General features: G+C 39.4%; 1 pseudogene; it reads left to right on the forward strand.

The window, feature by feature from the left end:
- The first annotated feature begins 3,223 nt into the window (after positions 1-3,223).
- On the forward strand, positions 3,224-3,737 carry LOC110283669 (annotated as a pseudogene).
- Positions 3,738-7,136: the final 3,399 nt, after the last annotated feature.

The raw sequence follows: 7,136 nt of genomic DNA on the forward strand, positions 1-7,136 counted from the left end.
TTATACGTCATTCCTGGGCATCAGCCTGTAGTTTTTGGCCCATGTGCCCTGTTATGCTTGGTTGGGTCAGTTCCTCTCACCAGGCACTGGGCTGGAGACTTAGTGGATGCAGACTAGGCCACTGTTCTTTGTGGACCTCATTACAAGCAGTCTTCCAAGTAGAGCGCTGGCTTTCCAGAGTAGATTGTAACTCTTAGGAGAACAGCACCCTGAGTTTCAGTCACTGGCTGCAACAGTGTAAGCCTTCCCAGCTGTCTCGATGGTCCCAAGCAGTGGTAGCTTCAAAAATACATTTTTTTTGGACAGACCTTTGCCTCTCCACCTGGTAACTTGTCTCAGATAGTTTGGTTATATGCCCAATGTATGATGTGCAAAACATAGTACAATGGTTCCTCAATCCATACCCAACTCTTCCACCACAAGACTTCCTGAGCTTGGTTTAATGTTTGGCTGTGGGTCTCTGCATGTGTTTCTGTCAGCTTCTGGGTGGAGCCTCTTAGAGCACAGTTATGGTATACTCCTGTCTGTGAATCCACACCAAAAGATACAAACATAGCCTGAGGCTCCAAGGTAGTTGAAGGAGGAAGACAGGCCTGTAATAGGTCTCAATTGATCCTTGGAGGACTACTTGGCATATTCCCAAGCAAACTGCCAGGGGTTGCTACTGCACTCATTTATGCCCCTCCCACACATGGCACCTGTGTATACAGGCCAGCAGTGACAAACATAGCTGTCAACAGTGTCTTCATCTGTAGTATCATTGTGAAAAGCTTTGACAAAGAAGCATCAAAGTCACACCAAGGGTTCCTGTAAATCTATATACCTGTGCAGTCACAGTAGTAGTTGTTTCCTCCATCCACACATAGACCCCCATGGATATATGTGTGAAAATCCAGCTATAGTTCACCAATTTTCCCACATAATTTTACTTCTGTCTTAAAAGACAGATCCACACGGCTGAAGATGCCAAGTCCTGCTGTTTGCTGGGGCTGGAACATGCCCTCTTGTTCTATTATATTATTACCAGTTTTCTGTTTGCTAACTGCTTCACTCCTTAAGCTTGGATGTCTTGGTCCTTGGTTTGTAGACTAAACTTGAACTTAGAGATCTGCATGTCTCTGTCTCCTAATTCTGGGATTAGAAGTATGAACCACCACCCCTGCACCTAAGCTTTTCTATAAATGGAAGAAGTGCTGTCCCAGGCTGGCCAAGAACTTGAAGATCTTCTCTGTGTCTCCTAGGACAAAAAGTATGTAACACTATGCCTGGGTCTAAGAGTTTAATGGCCAATATTCCTCAAGGTCTGAATCAAAAGCCTGTGTCTTCCTGCCTCAACATCTGGATCCCAGGTAAACTCTGAATTTCTAGATTATAATTAATTCCAGATTAAAAGTTCAAATGAAAACAATAACCAAACCATAATAATGATTAGATACAACTATCCCTTCTTTAACCAGAAAAGCATTTATTTAGCTGTGTGGGGTCTTAACCAAAGGTCACCACTCCCCTAATTCAATTTAATTTCCTAGAAAACAGGATTAATTTCACTCTGCTTCCTGGTGCCCCTTTTCCTTGTGAACTGTACATTTTGTATTTTTTTTCTATACTCTTACCTTGCATTAAAATGATCTTCATAAAATGAACATTAGTAATCACACCACTGACATTATACTAGGCAGTTTTAAGACTTCCTTTCTCAAGTAGACAGGACACAATAATCTAAATCTCTTCATCTTAGCCTCAGATAGACTCTTCAGACAATAGCAAAACAGCCACATTTTTCAAAATGTCACAAAAACATCTCTAGGCCACATACTAAAGCTGTCTTCTCTGAAACCCCGTGAGCTAGGTCTTCACAATTGAAAAGTGACTCAGGAATGCTATCTTTCATGCTTCTGCTATACTGGCCCATTAAGCTCCAACTGAAGCATTCAACTGCTTTACCTAAGTTTCAGATCCACATTCCTCCAATCTAAAGCTTATCCAGGCCTATCACTGCAATACCCAACTCCTCGTGCTAATTACTGTCGAAGGGTTTCATTGCTGCAGAGACATTTCCTGACTACAACAACTCTTGTAAATGACAACATGTAAATGAGGCTTGCTTACAGGTTCAGAGCATCAGTCCATTATTATTGCTGGAAACATGGCAGCATCCAGTCAGACAAAAACCTGGAGGAGCTGAAACTTCTATCTCTTGCTCAGAAGGCAGCTAAAAGACTGACTTCCAGGAAGCTAGGAGGAAGGTTTCAAAGCCCACCACCATATTGACACATTTTGTACAACAAAGCCACATATACTCCAACAAGGCCACACCTACTCCAAGGAAGCAACTCCAAATATTACCACTCCCTAAGCAAATCAAATTCACCAAACCACATCAGCATTGCTTCTAGACCATGGGATGGATCTCAATTTGGAGCATTCATTGGGTAGGCATTTTTTCATCCCTGCATATCTTGTAGACAGGACACATTTTAGGTCAATTTTTTTTTTCTGTGGGTAGGCTGCTGTCCTTACTGGTTCCGTCTGACTTGTCTACATGACTTGGCCACTTCAGCATCCATATCTCCCATCTCTAGGAGTCTTAGCTAGATTTACCTCAATAGGCCCACAGAAGCCTTCCTGATCCGAGGTGTCTGGCACATCCTCCTGATTGCCCTCTACTTACTGCTGATTTTCATTCTCTCACCACTGCTTTCTCTACATGATACCAGATCCTGCTCCCCTGCCCATCTCCTTTCCCACGCAGTTCCCTCCCTCCACCTCCAATCTCTCTTTTATTCCCCCTCTTAGAAAATTTCAACCATGCTCCCTTGGGCTTTCCTTTTTATTTGGGTTCTTTTTGGGAAGTTTGTCTTTTTATTAAAGTGTGATTAACCTGTACTTTATGACTAATATCCATGTATAAGTGAATACATAACATGTAAGAAGTCCTTTTGGGTTTCAGTCACCTCTATCAGGATTATATTTTCTTCTTCCATTCATTTGCCTGCAAAATTCATGATATCTTTGATTTTAATAGCTGAATATTATTCCATTGTGTAAATGGAATATGTATATACATCCATTCTTCAGTTGAGAGATATCTAGGTTGTTTTCTGTTTCTGAATATAAAACTACTAAGTTTATGTTGAGCTGTTTGATCCAAATAGATTTACCTTTTTCGCAGGTTAATAAATATAGTTTTCACCACTGTTGCTTTTCGCTGCTTGCTGCAGCCATGGTCAAGTCCACCGTGTTCTTAGATATCAAGGCCGATGATAAGCCCTTGGGCAGTGTCTCCTTTGAGCTGTTTGCAGACAAAGGTTCCAAAGACAGCAGAAAACTTTCGTGCTCTGAGCACTGGAGAGAAAGGATTTGACTATAAGGGTTCCTCCTTTCACAGAATTATTCCAGGATTCATGTGCCAGGGTTTTGACTTTACATGCCATAATGGCACTGGCGGCAGGTCCATCTACGGATAGAAATTTGAAGATGAGAACTTCATCCTGAAGCATACAGGCCCTGGCATCTTGTCCATGCCAAATGCTGGACCAGACAGAAATGGTTCCCAGGTTTTTTTTTTTATCTGCTCTGCCAAGACTGAGGGGCTGGATGGCAAGTATGTGGTCTTTGGGAAGGTGAAAGAAGACATGAACATTGTGGAAGCCATAGAGCACTTTGGGTCCTGGAATGGCAAGACCAGCAAGAAGATCACCATTTCCGATTGTGGACAACTCTAATTTCTTTTGACTTGTGGGCATTTTATCCATCAAACCATTCCTTCTGTAGCTTAGGAGAACGCCTCTACCCTATTTGCAAACAATGTCCTATAATGTCTGTTCTCACTGAAGTTTTTTGGGTTTCATATTTTCCTCATTCTGTTCAAGTCTAGGTGGATTGCAAAGTTAAGCTTATGATTATGAATAAAAACTAAATAAGAAAAAATACATGGTTTCATTTGCATTCTACACATGGACATCCAACTAGACCAGCATCAATTTTTGAAAATGGTGTTTCCTTTCCATTGTATTGTTTTGTTTTCTTTCTCAAAAATTATGTATTGGTAGGTATGTGGGTGTAAAATTAATACCATGGATATTGTATGGATGCACCATCTCTCAAATAAAAAGCCTATTGTGTATGGCTTAGGTAGGAAATGAAAAGTGGGACATCCAGGAGGCAGAAAGAATTCTGGGAGAGAACCATGCAAGAGATTGGCCTGGAAGTTCTGAGGAGGTAGACATAGGGTACCTGGGCACAGTAAACCAGCCAAGTGGCAGAATGTAGGTTAAAATAAATGGGCTACTTAAGTTTTGATTGCAGTCAGCATGAAGGTTAGCTATATGACCAAGATATTTATAAATACATTTTGAGTCTGAATCATAGGAACTTGTAGATGAGAGACAAAACAAACCATAACTTCTATATGTAGGTTTATTTCTGAATTTTTGATTTGATTCCACTGATCTTTTTTGTTGTTGTTTTTGTTGTTTCTATGGCAAATCCATGCAGTTTTTATTACTATTGCCCTATTCTACAGCTTGAAGTCAGGGATAGTGATACTTCTAGATGTTCTTTTATTGTTCAGGATTATTTTACTTATCATGGGATTTTGGTTTTTCCCTAATTACTTGAGAATTCTTCTTTCTGTAAAGATCTGTAAAGAATTGTGTTGGAATTTTGATGCAATTGCTTTGAATCTAAATTGCTTTTGTTAAGATGGCCATTTTCATAGTGTCCCTGGTTAGAACAGTCTTCCTGTACCCCTGCTTAGGGAGATTTCCAGGGAAACACAAAGGGTGTGGGGTTTTGGAGCAGGCAATCTGCTAAGACATGGCTGCAGGCGGAGGTGCAGATCAGAAGGGTGATGGGGTTCTGTGTCCCTGGATATGGCAGACATTCTGGGAGAGAGGCAGGGTGTAGGGTCCGGGATTAAGCACACTAATTTGTCATGGATACAGGTGGATGTGCAGACCCAAGGGGTCTGGATAGACCTGGATTGATCCTTCATTTACTGGTTACTTTTGGGGTGTAGTTCTTTGTGTCATATTACTCTGTCGTAAAAATGCATCTGTACACTTTTAAAGATACACTATCTTTAACTATAACTTTAGTTACATGTATGAATATGAAGTCATTTTACAGCTTCCACGATAAAAGTCAGCTTCATAATTTAGTTGCAGAGACTAAGAACTGTAAATGTTTTACAACAAAATAACAACATTCAGTCCCAAGAAATGTGATAGATTGAGAAAGTCAGAGATATGTCACATAAATAGATACTATAGTTATGCATGCAACTATTTCTCTCCATTCAATTTTATGATTAAAATATGACAATTGATTTCTGTGTATTCAACATTGTTATAAAACTGAAAGGACCCTGATATATCTGTCTCTTGTGAGACTAGGCCAGGATCTAGCAAACACATAAGTGGATGCTCACAGTCAGCTATTGGATGGATCACAGGGCCCCCAATGGAGGAGCTAGAGAAAGTATCCAAGGAGCTAAAGAGATCTGCAACCCTGTAGGTGAAAAAACATTATGAACTAACCAGTACCCCGGAGCTCTTGTCTCTAGCTGCATATGTATCAAAAGATGACCTAGTCGGCCATCACTGGAAAGAGAGGCCCATTGGACATGCAAACTTTATATGCCCTAGTACAGGGGAACGCCAGGGCCGAAAAGTGGGAATGGGTAGGAAGGGGAGTGGGAGGGAGGGTATGGGGGACTTTTGGGATAGCATTGGAAATGTAATTGAGGAAAATACGTAATAAAACTATTTACATTAAAAAAAAAACAATGTTATAAAAGCACCTTTTTTATTCTTCTACTCTAACCACCCTACCATATTTCAAAGGATAATTTAGATTTAATACTCTAAATTTTTTAATAATTATCTATATCTATCTTCAGTGACAGTGTTTGCTACAGTTTTCTTTAAGTGCTTTTATTACATTTGTATTACATATTTTATTTTTAACATATTAATCTTTGTGAATGTTCACTGCCCATGTCAAAAGACATAACTATCATATTCAGTTCCAGAGCCAATAACTTTATTTTCAGTCAAGTAAGCCTTCCTTCTATAAGAAAGGAAGAAAGTTTACACTGGGGAGAAGCAGAGCTACAAGTTCTCCAAGGTGGACAACTGAGAAAACAGATGATAAGTCAGCCTTAGCTTACTTAAGTATATCGCTCTCCTTGGAATTATTAAATGTAGGAAGACTTTCAAAATTTTTCCACCTCAAATTGCTAGGATTCTTGCTGTTTTAAGGAAAGTCTTACCTGTTTTGCATCTTTCTGCCTTATAAAAATTATCGTTTTATATCTGGCATTTACACTCTATTTATCTGTCTGTTTTGATCTGATCTGTCAGAGCCTAACAGTGGTCAGTTCTGCACGGTCTTTCCACTTGAATTACACATAACTTCTATCATCTCATCTTTAACTCTCTTAACTTTAAAATATTATCTCAAGGAATTTGATACTTTTCTACTTAGATTAAAAACCTACTATGTCTTCAGCTTCTGCTATCTTTAACCATTTTACTCCACAGAGATTTCTTTTTTAGACATCTCTAAACAACTTTAGGATGGCTCAAACTGTATTTATTAGATATGTCACTTCCCTTTGTTTCTCTCCGTGTCTCTATCTGTCTCTCTGTCTCTGTCTTTGTCTCTGTCTGTCTGTCTCTCTCTCTCCCTCTCTCTCTGTCTCTCTGTCTCTCTCTCTCTCTCTCTGAGACACATACACACATACATATGGGCATGAGTTACATGCCATTTCCATAACATTCACTAAAAGGGAACTATGATTTATTATAGGTGGTAGGGCAGAAGATAAAAAAATATTTACTGGGTTTATCTATACAATACTTCACTAATAACTTAGTTATGGGTTTTAATGCTCTATGAACCTGTAGATGTGTGACAGGTGATGAATGTTTAGCTAGATAATTTCTCCTAATGTATATGCATGGAAACATTCTCTGTTCTAAATTCCTTATTCAATTTATGATTTTAATTCATATGTAAACTTGTGAAGAACTTTTTACTATGAGATCATGTTTTGTGAAAGATGTGTAAGTGCTGAAGACAAAGAGATCATCATCACCATCACCATCACCATCACCATCATCACCATCACC

Source organism: Mus caroli, chromosome 17 (assembly GCF_900094665.2).
Source record: "Mus caroli chromosome 17, CAROLI_EIJ_v1.1, whole genome shotgun sequence".
NCBI lineage: Eukaryota > Metazoa > Chordata > Mammalia > Rodentia > Muridae > Mus > Mus caroli.